We start from the raw sequence: 15,858 nt of genomic DNA, 5'->3' as shown, positions 1-15,858 counted from the left end.
AACTCGACTCAGCGCTCTGATATGAATACACGGGAGTGGCAGTGCTCAGAAGGCACAGCACACAGAGAGGGAGCAGAATGAGAACTGAAAACGTCCTTTGAGATTTAGCGATCAGGAACTCTTTTACTGATAGTTGTGCAAAGCCAAAAAACAAAAACAAAAGCAAACAAACAAACAAAAATGCTTCTTAGTCTGATCTTGAACCCTAGCAGTAGCACTGGTTAGCATCATGGCCTTGAAACTTCCATAGAAGGCCCAGAAAGACTCGTTTTCTGGTACGACTCCTAGTATGTGTTATATCCTCCTCATTCATCTTATGTCTTTGCCTATACTAGTAAATATATCATTGAATATCTTTTGGAATTGAGAAGACATTATTTGTTTGGCAGAATTTCTCTCTCAGTTGGCTCATGGGGCTGGTAGAATAGATAGGAGGAGACAGAAGTGGCAGGTTTCACTGAAATTGAGTGCTAGGGAAGAGGCACCCACAAAATTCTGCAAGCTCTAGTATATGAGCGTGTGTGTGTGTGTGTGTGTGAGAGAGAGAGAGAGAGAGTCCAGGAGGATGAGTAGGAAATTATTACACTAGGCTGTTTGAGTGTGAAAGCACAAATATGAAAGTTTCCAGAGTCACTGAAATTGGAGAAGCCTAACTACAGTTACATTAACAGAAGTTCCTCACAAGGAGTTTTGGCTTCATTTTGTTTTTTTCTGTTTACTCCAACGTACACTGAACACCAAAATTGTTTATCAATTTTCTGTGAAAATAATCAGCAATTAGCAGATGTATGAAGTGCTTTTCTAATGCATCTAAAACCAGGGAGAAAATTGTAACTGGTTGGGTGCCATTTTTTAATGACAGACAAGGATGAAAGGGTAAAGAAGATGTTATATATCAGAAACATGGATGGGTCTTGAAGACATTGTGTTAAGTGAGATGTCAGACAGAGAAAGGCAAATACTATATGATAGCCCGTATATATGGAATCTTAAAAACAACAACAACAACAAAAAACAGAGCAGAATGGTGGTTACCAAAGCCTGAGGGGTGGGGAATTGGAGAGATGTTGTTTAAGGGCACATACTTGCAACTAGTAGACAAATAAGTCCTGGAGATCTCATACACAGTCCAGAGACTACAGACCACAAAACTGTGTTGTAAACATTTAACTTGCTAAGAGACTGGATCTTAATTGTTCCCACCACTAGAAGAATAATTATGTGACACAGTAGAGGTGTTAGCTAACACACACACACACAAAGTTGACAGACCAAAAGGGATAAAGTATTCATGTAAAAAGGTTTTATGTAATGCTCTGGAATTTGAATTAACACTCATGATGCTTGGTGTTTACAACATCTCGATTTGTTGACCTGGACAGAGAGGTTTAGTCATGTTGCTCTAAGTTCCCCACCTTGATTGAATATGAAGAAACTGTTCCTAGAGTAGGCAGTAAAGGATTAAGTATTCTTTATTCTCCTATTAAATATGTCTTTGAAAAAAATAAATCACTGCCTTTTGAGTCAGAGTGACTGCATGGCCTAGTGGATATTGTCTGCTTCCATATTCCTATGCAGCCAATGGTCCTGCCCAACTGTGACCTCTCACACATTCACAGAGGGTGTCACACACATGGCCACCTCCCCTTTCCTCTCAGAGGTCCTTAATCTTTGATTCCTCCCCGAAGAAAGCTAAACAAAAGCTTGTTGAAGGATAGAGCCCCTAAATAAAACATAGTTGAATTTCCAGAATTCATCTACAATGTACTTTAAAATGAGCCCTTTTTGTCCTGGGCCAAAGTTAGACACAGCTAGCCTTCAAAGAAGTACCTCCATTTGTCACATGTTGCTTTTATTGGCATATATTTTTTTTGAAATTTCCACTCTATATTTCCTATGGTTTTCTCATACTAAGTTCTTGGCTTTTCCACTCTATCCTCTTCTCCCTTAAATTTCAGAGGTGAACTTCCTTGGAGAAGTCTATGGTTGGAAGGGAAAAAAAATCTCCATTTGGACCTGAGCCCTAATATAATACGTAAAAGCAATGGTAAGAATTCATGATATTCTTTTTCAAGTTTAGTCTATTTGCCTTTTGCAACTTGATGAATTTCTATGGTTGGAGCATGTGAATACATTTCTCCTGACACAGTAGATACAAGTGGCAAAATGACATTGTAAAATTGTACTTTGAAAACAAGAGAGAAAAATATGTCAACAGAACCGAAAATCACCTATTACTCCTATTAAAGAAAATCTGGCTCCTGAGTGCTAGTTCTTATTCTTCCTTTGAAGAGGTAAATTCCAAAGTGAAGGCATTTTAACTCGAGAAAGATCTTATCCTATTTAAGATGTTGCCGAGCAGAAACAAAGATACAAACTTCCTAGTTTATACTGGAAGCTAGCACCGTCTTGATTGCAAAACTTGCAAAACTTTTATTAGAAAGAAACTTCACCTCTAATTCAATTATGTATATTGATTCAAAAAATTAATAAATATCATATTACCATGAGAGGGGAAACAGTGTCAATTATTAGAATACAAAAATTGTTCAACAATAGAAATACATTTTTTGTAATTGTTTTTTCTACATTAGAGTAGGAAGTTGCAAAAAATTATAATACAGCCATATATTTATAATATATACCCTTTAAGTCCACATCATAGCACTCAAACCAGTGATTCTCAAACTTTCACGTGCAAAGGACACACTTGGGGATCCTGTCGCAATGCTGATTCTAGTCCAGTAAGTCTGGGGTGGAACTGACATCCTGCATTTCTAACAAGCTCTCAGGTACCACCAACTCCTTTGGTCCAAGGACCACACTGACCCTGGGTCTGGAAAATTCCTTTCCGATAGAGGGTGCAACAGTCTCAGATAAAATTACTTCTGTATATCATCTAAATTATCTAGTTAAATCCTATTCTCGGGTAAGAGTAAAGACAGAACAAAACTGGAAATTAATCTGTGACTTCTGAAATCTTCAGCCCAAGGTATTGCTCAATGTATTCCCAATGGAGCTATTGCTGCCTAAGTGTGAATTCTCCACATCCACTGATGAAAATAAATTTCTCGATTTCCCATTTTGGAACGCTCTCTTCTTGCTCAACCTTCAGTCTGATCATGGCCAAAACGGCTCAGAAAACAAAAGAAACTAAGAAAAATTGTCTTGCGACCATGTGTTTCCTTTGTTAAATTTTCCCATCCTTATCTCTTCTTTCCTGCTTTTTAATACTACTGTGACGTGCTTTTTGTTCCGGAATCTCGAGCTGCTGGATGGGCCCAGACTTTGTCTTCTCGTTCCATCTTTTCCTCCTTTCACAGCCACCCTGGGTGTTGTCAAACCCGAGAAGTAGAAACAGGGCAGCGCCAATACTGCTAGCAAATAGTTGCGAAATCGGTTTACTTTCTTTTTGAGCAGGGAAAAAAAGTAAAATGGGGAGAGAAACAAGAACTTTCAAAAGTGGAGGTGCCGGGGATTGAACCCGGGGCCTCGTGCATGCTAAGCACGCGCTCTACCACTGAGCTACACCCCCTCGCTCCAACTGCGCCCTCGGGAATATATACAAAACACAACATAGCCATTTTGAGTAGGTTTTACAAGAATTAATATCAAGCTAAAGTCCAATCTACCTAATTTCGCTTATTTCCGAAATCTTAAATTTGGAACCTAAATCTAGGTCCTATGACATGCTTTGCTAAAAGAGTAAGTTGCATTCTAGACAGAAAGCCCTTATTGGTGGTCCTGGGACCTTTTCGCTCCAATCAGTCTGGAGTCACTTCCTTGACGCCTCTAGAAAACCACGGGATGAAATATTTTCTCTCCTATTTTCACTCCCTCCTTTCCTCTTTCCTTGCCGCTTGAAAGGGCTGCCAGAAAGCCACAAAGTATAATGCGGGGGATGCAAAAATAGAGACCATATGAGCTCCAGAGGGGAGAGAAGACGATAGGACAAATGGAGAGCTGTTTGTTTTGGTCGCCGAGGAAAGAGGGCGCATGGGCTATGATCGCGCCCCCCTTGGGGGTGGAATTGAAGGCCATTGGGAAGGCTACACCTGTGATGCACATTAACCCTCTGTAAAACCCTCCGTACGGTGGGACTGGTTCACTAACCACATCCTTCTCTGAGGCTCTGAGCCTCTCGCTTTCAGCCCCACAAACCGACAGAGCCTCAGATAAGATTGGAGAAGTCGCTTATACGGGCAAAAGACATAATAAGGTAATGAGGTAAATAATACTTCTCCAATCAGAGATGAAAAGGCCGTTAATAAAATGACAAATAACGAATCAAACACTCAGTTCAAGATGTTAGAAAATGAACAAAATAAGCCAAAAGGAATGAAGAAGGAAGGGTTCATAAAGACAAACTCAGAAAATGAGTTTTTTGAAAGTAGAACTAATAAAGAAAAAAGCTGGTTATTTGAAAAGTCAACAAAATAGACAAACCTCTAACCATCCTAATCAAGAAGAGTGAAAATAAGTGCAAATACACAAAATTAGAACTGACGGGAGAAAATAACTATCAAAACAGAAAAACATTTTTAAAATCATAAGACACAACTCAGCAAATGATTTAAAAACTTTAGATGAAGTGGATTTTATAAATGCATTATACCCAAATTACTTCTTGTAGAGACAGAAAGTCTAAACAGACCATTACTATAGAAAAATAGAAAAACAGTTGAATAGGTATGTCCCCCAAAAGGGCACCAAGCACAAATACTTTCACAAAGAAATTTTACCAAACTGTTAAATATCAGAGAATCATGATGCAACTTAAATTTTCAAAGCACAGAAAAAGGAGCCCCTCCAATTCATTTTATAAAGTGAGTATAGCGTTCATCACAAACTTTTTAAGTTCACACAGAAAATGAAAACTATAGTCTAATTTCATGTAATACAGAATATCCAAGTGGGGTTTATTCCAGAAATGCAAAGATCACTCATTATTAAGGAAGACATTAACAAAGATTCTCTCCTCTACCAAGCTCTACTCAGGATTCCCTGAACTCTTTTTCAAATAGGCCTTGACTTTTGGATTTCTGTTTTCCTCTCTGTGTTGTCCAATTTTAGCAAGAATCCTGTTAGGTTGGTTTGGATAGACTCCTCTATCCTCCATGTCTGGTCACCCTTGATATCTAATTGTGTTCCTCATCCGCTGCCATCCCCTGGGTGATGTCTGATCACCTTGGCCTACTTTCAACAAGAATCCTGTTTGGTTGGTTTAGCCAGAATTCTTCCTCACCTCTGATGTTTCTTCTTAGTAATTTTCTATCCACTGACCCTCACCCCCACTCCACCCTTCTGCTTAGTTATAAATTCCCACTTGGCTATGCTGTATTTGGAATTGATCCTGGTTCCACATTGAGGCCTTCTGCCCATTGCAATACTCCTGAATGAAATCTGTTTTTACCACTCTAGCTACTGTCCAGCTCTGGTTTATCTTTAAAAACATTAACATAATCCATCAAATTGATAAAGGTAATGAGAAAAACCATACATGATCATCTCCAAGAGCTGCACAATAGACACTGACAAAAGCCAACATGTATTTCCCATTGTAGTGGGTTGAATAGTGTCCTCCAAAAATTCATGTGGACTCAAAACCTGAAAATGTGACCTTATTTAGTAATAGGGTCTTTGAAGATGTAATTAGTTAAAAAGACATCGTATTGGATTAGGGTGAGCCCTAAATCCAATGACTGATGTCCTTACAAGAGGAAAACATGCAGAGACAGAGATATACAAAGGGAAAAAGGCCATGTGACGATGGAGGCAGAGATTAGAGTGATGCAGCTACAATCCAAGGATTGCCAGGAGACACCAGAAACTAACATGAGGCAAAAAAGCATTCTTCACTAGAGACCTCAGAGGGAGCATGGCCCTGCTGACACCTTGTTTTTGGACTTCTGGGCTAGAGAACTATGAGAGAATAAATTCCTATTGTTCTAAGCCACCCAGTTAGTGCTACCTTGTTATGACAGCCTTAAGAAATTAATACAAATGTGCCAAAAGCACTCAATAAAATAAGAATTGATGGACATTTCTCAACATGATAAAATACTTCAGGCCCAAAACTAGCATTTTAGTTAATTGAGCAACACTAGAGGCTTTGCGGGCAGGAAAAAATAATATTCAGTATTTCTACTGCTATTTAATATTAAGTTGGAGACAGTTGTCAAAGCAATTAACAAGACAGTTAAGGGCATAATAATTGAAAGAAGTAGGAAAAACGATGTTATGATTCAGTTATAATTATGTATCTGAAAAATCAAAAAAAAAAGAAAAACTATGAAACAATAAGAGATTTTAGTGAAGTGGCAGGTTAGAAAAATAACACACAAAAACCAATACCCTTTACATATACCAAAAAAAAAATATATATATATATGTATATATATATAACACAATAGAGGAAGCCATTAACAACAGCAAAGAAAGGGAAAAGGGGGTGGGAGGAAGGAAGCAGGGAGGGTGGGGAGGGGAGTAAAGGGAAAAGGAAATAAAATTTTAAAAGAAAAAATTCCTGGGTATAAACTTTAAAAATTTCCAAAATCTATATGAATAAAACTCTAATACACTCCTTGAAGTCACAAAAATATACTTGAACATTGTAAAAATATATAATATTCTAATAGAAAAAGACACAACTTCATATAATTGTCATTTATTCCTAAGATAATTTATTAATTTAATGCAATCCCAATAAAAATGCCATCACTTTTTTTCTGGAACTGAGTAATTTTTATAAAGTTTACTTAGAAAAACAAGCCATCAGTAATAGCCAGGATGGGTTTCCCTGGTGGTGCAGTGGTTGAGAGTCCGCCTGCCAATGCAGGGGACACAGGTTTGTGCCCTGGTCTGGGAAGATCCCACATGCCGCGGAGCGGCTGGGCCCGTGAGCCATGGCTGCTGAGCCTGCGCGTCCGGAGCCTGTGCTCCGCAACGGGAGAGACCACAACAGTGAGAGGCCCGTGTATAGCAAAACTAACAAACAAAAAAACAAAAACAAAAACAAATAATAGCCAGGAAACCGCTAATATAATGAGCAAAAAAGCAAGGAGGGAGAGCTAGCCCAACAGGCTTAAAACATACCATAAAACCTCTGTAACTGGAATTGTTTGTTATTGATACAGAGAACAAAAAATCCTATAACAAAACCAGTTGCAAATAAAAAGTAGTTTACAATAAAAGCAGTAACTCATATCAACAAAGGAAAGATGAACTTCTAAATTTGTTAGCACTGAGATAATTGAATAGTCACATGAATAAGGATTAAATTGAATACATTTCTCACCTTGCATACCAGGATAAATTCCATATGTATTAAAAATTTTAATGTTAAAAAAATGAAACTATACAAATACAAAAAGAAAACATATGTGAATTCCTCTATAACCTAAGGAGTAGCAAAATTACCTAATATGGCCCCAAATCTAAAAGCAATATTCTAAATATTTATAAATATGATTATACAAACATTAAAGGAAAAATTTTTGCATTACAAAAACACCATAATCAAAGAAGCAAATGATAATAGGCTGAAAAAATTATTAGCAATTTATATCATGATAAATGGTTACTATTCCTTCTACATAAATAAAATTTTTAAAAGGAGTAAAAGGCCAACAAATCCATAGAAAAAATAGTTTAGAGATATGAATAAAGAGTTAAGAGGAGGAAATACAAATGGTTCTTAACTATATGAACAAAATGCTCAATTGCACTCATAATAAGGGAGATACAACTAAGTTAACACTATGATACAATTTTTTCGCCTATCAGATTGGCAAAAATCTACAGGTTGGATAGCATATTCTGTTGTTCAAGGTTGCAGAGACATTAGTCCATCTGTGGATTGCTGGTAGGAATACAATCCTAAGGGAAGGAGATTTGCAGTATCTAGAAAAACTACATATTTATTTACCCTTTGACCCATAAATCTCTCTTCTAGGAAGCTATCCAAAGATATACTGGCAAAAATAAAAAGGTAAGTAGATGCATAGGACTATTTATCATATCACTGTTTATAAAGCAAAAGATGAGAAATGATCCAAATATCCATCAAAAGGAAAAACTGAGACAACTATGGCACATCAATATAATGCCACTGTAAAATGGAACACAGAAGGATAAACTAAATTTTGTTTCTCAAAACAAACAAACAAAAAACAACCAAAAAAAGCCTTACTTATATGGAGAGAAAGGTAATACCTTAAGGACAAAAAGAAGTGAAAAAAAATGATTACTACACTATTTTAAGTAATCATTTGTTAATTGTGATTTTGGTGTTGTAATTATGACCTCTTTGTGTTTATGTAATTAATCAAATAAGTAGTTATGTTGCTGTCATTAATAAACTAGAAGGAATCAATAGCAGGATAACTGAGGTGGAAGAATGGATAAGTGACCTGGAAGACAGAATGGTAGAATTCACTGCTGTGGAACAGAATAAAGAAAAAAGAATGAAAAGAAATGAAGACAGCCTAAGAGACCTCTGGGACAATGTTAAATGCACCAACATTCACATTATAGGGGTCCCATAATGTGAGAGAGAGAGAAAGGACCCGAGATAATATTTGAAGAGATTATAGTCAAAAACTTCCCTAACACGGGAAAGGAAGTAGCCACCCAGGCCCAGGAAGCAAAGAGAGCACCAGGCAGGATAAACCCAAGGAGAAACATGCCAAGACACATAGTAATCAAATTGACAAAAATTAAAGACAAAGAAAAATTATTAAAGGCAACAAGGGAAAAACGACAAATAACATACAAGGGAACTCCCATAAGGTTAACAGCTGATTTCTCAGCAGAAACTCTACAAGCCAGAAGGGAGTGGCACAATATATTTAAAGTGATGAAAGGGAAGAACATACAACCAAGATTACTCTACCCGGCAAGGATCTCATTCAGAGTCGATGGAGAAATCAACAGCTTTACAGACAAGCAAAAGCTAAGAGAATTCAGCACCACAAAACCAGCTCTACAACAAATGCTAAAGGAACTTCTCTAAGTGGGAAACACAAGAGAAGAAAAGGACCTACAAAAACAAACCCATAACAATTAAGAAAATGATAATAGGAATATACATATCAAAAATTACCTTAAATGTGAATGGATTAAATGCTCCAACCAAAAGACACAGGCTTGCTGAATGGATACAAAAACAAGACCCATATATATGCTGTCTACAAGAGACCCACTTCAGACCTAGGGACACATTCAGACTGAAAGTGAGGGGATGGAAAAAGATATTCCATGCAAATGGAAATCAAAAGAAAGCTGGAGTAACAATACTCATATCAGATAAAATAGACTTTAAGAATGTTACAAGAGACAAGGAAGGACCCTACATAATGATCAAGGGATCAATCCAAGAAGAAGATATAACAATTATAAATATATATGCACCCAACATAGGAGCACCTCAATACATAAGGCAAATGCTAACAGCTAAGAAAGAGGAAATCGACAGTAACACAATAATAGTGGGGGACTTTAACAGCTCACTTACACCAATGAACAGATCATCCAGACAGAAAATTAATAAGGAAACACAAGCTTTAAATGACACAAAAGACCAGATTGATTTAATTGATATTTACAGGACATTCCATCCAAAAACAGCAGAATACACTTTCTTCTCAAGTGCACATGGAACATTCTCCAGGATAGATCACATCTTGGGTCACAAATCAAACCTCGGTAAATTTAAGAAAACTGAAATCATATCAAGCATCTTTTCCGACCACAACGCTATGAGATTAGAACTCAGTTACGGGGGGAAAACGTAAAAAACGCAAACACATGGAGGCTAAACAATACATTACTAAATAACCAAGAGATCACTGAAGAAATCAAAGAGGAAATCAAAAAATACCTAGAGACAAATGACAACAAAAACACGATGATCCAAAACCTATGAGATGCAGCAAAAGCAGTTCCAAGAGGGAAGTTTATAGCAATACAAGCCTACCTCAAGAAACAAGAAAAATCTCAAATAAACAATCTAATCTTACACCTAAAGGAAGTAGAGAAAGAAGAACAAACAAAACCCAAAGTTAGTAGAGGGAAAGAAATCATAAAGATCAGAGCAGAAATAAATGAAATAGAAACAAAGAAAACAAGAGCAAAGGTCAATAAAACTAAAAGCTGGTTCTTTGAGAAGATAAACAAAATTGATAAACCTTTAGCCAGACTCATCAAGAAAAAGAGGGAGAGGACTCAAATCAATAAAATTAGAAATGAAAAAGGAGAAGTTACAACAGACACCACAGAAATACAAAGCATCATAAGAGACTACTACAAGCAACTCTATGCCAATAAAAAGGACAACATGGAAGAAATGGCCAAATTCTTAGAAAGATACAAACTTCCAAGACTGAACCAGAAAGAAATAGAAAATATAAACAGACCAATCACAAGCACTGAAACTGAAAATGTGATTAAAAATCTTCCAACAAACAAAAGTCCAGGACCAGATGGCTTCACAGGTGAATTCTATCAAACATTTAGAGAAGAGCTAACACCCACCCTTCTCAAACTCTTCCAAAAAATTGCAGAGGAAAAAACACTCCCAAACTAATTCTATGAGGCCACCATCACCCTGATACCAAAACCAGACAGAGGTACTACAAAAAAAGAAAATTACAGACCAATATCACTGATGAATATAGATGCAAAAATCCTCAAAAACTACTAGCAAACAGAATCCAACAGCACATTAAAAGGATCATACACCATGATCAAGTGGGATTTATCCCAGAGATGCAAGGATTCTTCAATATATGCAAATCAATCAATGTGATACACCATATTAACAAATTGAAGAATAAAAACCATATGATCATCTCAATAGATGCCGAAAAAGCTTTTGACAAAATTCAACACCCATCTATGATAAATACCCTCCAGAAAGTGGGCATAGAGGGAACCTACCTCAACATAATAAAGGCCATATACGACAAACCCACAGCAAACATCATTCTCAATGGTGAAAAACTGAAAGCATTTCCTCTAAGATCAGGAACAAGACAAGGATGTCCACTCTCCCCACTATGATTCAGCATAGTTTTGGAAGTCCTAGCCACAGTAATCAGAGAAGAAAAAGAAATAAAAGGAATCCAAATCAGAAAAGAAGAAGTAAAACTGTCACCGTTTGCAGATGACATGATACTATACATAGAGAATCCTAAAGATGCCACCAGAAAACTACTAGAGCTAATCAATGAATTTGGTAAAGTTGCAGGATACAAAATTAATGCACAGAAATCTCTTGCATTCCTATACACTAACAACGAAAGACCAGAAAGAGAAATTAAGGAAATAATCCCATTCACCATTGCAACAAAAAGAATAAAATACCTAGGAATAAACCTTCCTAAAGAGGTAAAAGACCTGTACTCAGAAAACTATAAGACACTGATGAAATCAAACATGACACAAACAGATGGAGAGATATACCATGTTCTTGGATTGGAAGAATCAATATTGTGAAAATCACTGTACTACCCAAAGCAATCTACAGATTCAACACAATCCCTATCAAATTACCAATGGCATTTTTTACAGAACTAGAACAAAATATCTTAAAATTTGTATGGAGACACAAAAGACCCTGAATAGCCAAGGCAGTCTTGAGGGAAAAAAACGGAGCTGGAGGAATCAGACTCCCTGACTTCAGACTATACTACAAAGCTACAGTAATCAAGACAATAGGGTACTGGCATAAAAACAGAAATATAGATCAATGGAACAGGATAGAAAGCCCAGAGATAAACCCATGCACCTATGGTCAACTAATCTATGACAAAGGAGGCAAGGATATACAATGGAGAAAAGACAGTCTCTTCAATCAGTGGTGCTGGGAAAACTGGACAGCTACATGTAAAAGAATGAAATTAGAACACTTCCTAACACCATACACAAAAATAAACTCAAAATGGATTAAAGACCTAAATGTAAGACTGGACACTATAAAACTCCTGGAGGAAAACATAGTAAGAACACTCTGACATAAATCACAGCAAGATCTTTTTTGATCCACCTCCTAGAGTAATGGAAATAAAAACAAAAATAAACAAGTGGGACCTAATGAAACTTAAAAGCTGTTGTACAGCAAAGGAAACTCCAAACAAGACAAAAAGACAACCCTCAGAATGGGAGAATATATTTGCAAATGAATCAACAGACAAAGGATTAATCTCTAAAATGCATAAACAGCTCATGCAGCTCAATATTAAAAAAACAAAACAACCCAGTCAAAAAATGGGCAGAGGGACTTCCCTGGTGGCGCAAGTGGTTGAGAGTCCACCTGCCGATGCAGGGGACATGGATTCGTGCCCCGGTCCGGGAGGATCCCACATGCCACGGAGCGGCTGGGCCCGTGAACCATGGCCGCTGGGCCTGTGCGTCCGGAGCCTGTGCTTTGCAACGGGAGAGGCCACAACAGTGAGAGGCCCGCGTACCGCAAAAAAAAAATGGGCAGAAGACCTAAATAGACATTTTTCCAAAGAAGACATACAGATGGCCAAGAAGCACATGAAAAGCTGCTCAACATCACTAATTATTAGAGAAATGCAAATCAAAACTACAATGACGTATCACTTCACACCAGTTAGAATGGGCATCATCAGAAAATCTACAAACAACAAACTCTGGAGAACAAAAAAGGTCATGAAGAACCTAGGGGCAAGACAGGAATAAAGACACAGACCTACTAGAGAATGGACTTGAGGATACAGGGAGGGGGAAGGGTAAGCTGGGACAAAGTGAGAGAGTGGCATGGACATATATACACTACCAAACATAAAATAGATAGCTAGTGCGAAGCAGCCGCATAGCACAGGGAGATCAGCTTGGTGCTTTGTGACCACCTAAAGGGGTGGGATAGGGAGGGAGGGAGACGCAAGAGGGAAGAGATATGGGGACATATGTACAACTGATTCACTCTTGTTATAAAGCAGAAACTAACACACCATTGTAAAGCAATTATACTTCAATAAAGATGTTTAAAAAAAAAAACTAAAAATAGAATTACCGTATGACACAGCAATCCCACTAGTGGGCATATACCCAGAGAAAACCATAATTCAAAAAGACATATGCACCCCAGTGTTCATTGCAGCACTATTTACAATAGCCAGGTCATGGAAGCAACCTAAATGCCCATCGACAGACGAATGGATAAAGAAGATGTGGTACATGTAGACAATGAAATATTGCTCAGCCATAAAAAGGAACGAAATTGGGTTATTTGTAGAGATGTGGACGTATCTAGAGACTGTCATACAGAGTGAAGTAAGTCAGAAAGAGAAAAGCAAATATTGTATATTAATGCATATATGTGGAATCTAGAAAAATGGTACAGATGAACCGGTTTGCAAGGCAGAAATAGAGACACAGATGTAGAGAACAAACTTATGAACACCAAGGGGCAAAAGTGGCAGGGGAGTGGTGGTGGTGGGATGAATTGGGAGATTGGGTTGACATGTATACACTGATATGTATAAAATGGATAACTAATAAGAACGTGCTGTATAAAAAAATAAATAAAATTCTAAAACCAAAAAGAAAGAAAATATATTAGAATTCAGTTATAACAATGAAGATCTGTGGCATTTGAGTCACAGCCTACTCCCTCCCCAGGCCAGCCTGATGGAACCTGTACTCCAAACTATACAGCCAAGAAAACAGGGCTCCATGCCCCCTACCCCCCACCTGCTTTCCACTTGGAGAACTATAATATCTTCCCTCCATTTCTAATCCTGCCCTCAGCTCCTTCTTGCAGAGGTTAAGTTCTGGACAAGTGCAGCCAAGAGGTGAGGGCTCCTGTCTTTCACCGAGTCCCCACTCATGGAAAAGAGGTTCTATTTTATTGGAGGCCTGAAAATACTGGGGCCCCTTTATGCCCAGCATGAGACAGAGGTTCCAGGCCAGGAGAGAGATGCCAAGAAGACCTGAGGCTATTGCTTCTTGCCCAGCATCCAGCTACTATAACAGGAGTGCCAGTCATAAAGAAGTATGCCACTGTCCCTGCCCCCAGCTGAAATGCTGAAGGGAATCCTTCAAGTTGAGCAAGGTGATAAACAGAATACAAAACTGAATGAAAATATACAACTCCCTGGTAAAGGTAAACATATAGATAAATATAGAATCCTGTAAAATTTATGATGTAGGTGTACAAGTCACTTTTAAATCTGGCATAGAATTTAAAAAACAAAAGCATAAAAATTAATTATAACTCTAAGTTAATGGTTACACCATATAAAAAGATTATTTGTATCATCAATAACAAAGTAGGGGGCTTCCCTGGTGGTGCAGTGGTTAAGAATCCACCTGCCAATGCAGGGCACATGGGTTCGAGCCCTAGTTCGGGAAGATCCCACATGCCACGGAGCAACTAAGCCCCTGCGCCACAACTACTGAGTCTGTGCACTTACAGCCCGTGCTCTGCAACAAGAGAAGCCATTGAAATGAGAAGCCCACGCACTGCAATGAAGAGCAGTCCCCGCTCACTGCAACTAGAGAAAGCCTGCTCACAGCAACAAGGACCCAACGCAGCCAAAAATAAAATAAATTTAAAAAAAAATAAGCCTCTTTCTTTCCACTTTACATTGAATCTGTTGGCTTCAGGGGACGCTGAAGTTATCAGAAACAAAATAATGGCATGGAACAGATAAGAGAGCTTGATAATATGGGAGCCCAAAATTCAAGGGTCTTTTTCCTCTAAGTCTGAGCCTCCACATCTCTGGGCCTGTACTGAAAATCAGGACTCAGAGTAGAACGTAAAATAATTTGGTTGAGGAGAGAAAAGCCATTGATTCCATATACTGTACTTGGTTCTATACAGCTGTTTTCAATCAAAAAATGGAAGAAAAATGTATTCATAGATGACAAGTGTTTTGTTGCCTTTTTATTTTCTGGTTAAAAGACTGATAGAAGATTCTGATTTCAATCCCAGTTGGTCCTCTTTAGGCTTTTGACCTGAAGCATGATTTAAAGTAAGTGGGGAACTGCTTTAATACACTAGGTCCCTCTCACTTCACTGTCCCTGAGACCAAGCAGTCATATTCACTTAGAACTTATGGTTCTTCTCACGTTGGCACATTTGTTAGTCTCTGCGGTTGTCCCTCTGTGCTGCAGGCAGCACCTCGCTCTCCTTCATGGCAAGGATGGTGTACATGGTGGTTCTCCCTAAGGAAAGCTTAGTGTTTAAACATAGTCCAGAGGAAACGACAAGAGAAATACCCAAGCAGAGAAAAAAGCTTCCTCTGATTCACCAGTTTTTGTAGGCTATGAAAAGACATGGATCATATGAGCAAGAATATTCAAAAGCGGAAATTCTAAAACAGAATCCTATTAAGATGCAGGCTGGAAGAGGCTGTTGACTGTGCTGACTGCCAAGCTCTTCAGAGGCAAGAGGTCTGGTGAGGTCAGACATGAGTGTATTTAAAAGCTGATGAAGAAGACTGCGGTGACCAGAATTATCTATTGATATGACTATATTAATGATCCTCCTTTGATCCTTTTGTCAGATAGAGAAAGGGGGAGTATATCCTGACTTCCATGTGCTGATTGATATTCCCCTAGACAATTCATTGTCAATGGTTCATATCTTTAAAATTTCAAGGTATACTCTGTGCTGGAGACACTGCAACTTCTTAAACTGTAAAGGAAGCTACCCCTTTGCCAACATCTACTCAGATGACTGGACTAATAGTTCTAATGTGAGCATCTTTGCTAAAGATTTAAGAGTTATCATCTATACTGAGAGCACATATGACTTCGAGTTTTTGTGATTTTGGAATGCTATAATATGGAAACACAGAGATTTTTATCTGTCTTGGGAACCTCAAT

At 38.0% G+C, this 15,858-nt stretch overlaps 1 long non-coding RNA gene and 1 other non-coding gene across 2 annotated transcripts in view; both read right to left on the bottom strand.

Moving 5' to 3' along the window:
* LOC132598137 (uncharacterized) overlaps positions 1 to 15,858 on the bottom strand; it is a 35,934-nt gene that overhangs the window by 14,957 nt on the left and 5,119 nt on the right. The gene's annotated exons all lie outside the window — the stretch shown is intronic.
* TRNAA-AGC (transfer RNA alanine (anticodon AGC)) lies at positions 3,464 to 3,535 on the bottom strand. Its single transcript has one exon. It is a non-coding gene; the product is annotated as a tRNA-Ala (tRNA).

Source organism: Globicephala melas, chromosome 11 (genome assembly GCF_963455315.2).
Source record: "Globicephala melas chromosome 11, mGloMel1.2, whole genome shotgun sequence".
Lineage (NCBI taxonomy): Eukaryota > Metazoa > Chordata > Mammalia > Artiodactyla > Delphinidae > Globicephala > Globicephala melas.
Note: the sequence above shows the minus strand (reverse complement) of the source record. Positions and strands in the feature narration are given on the sequence as shown.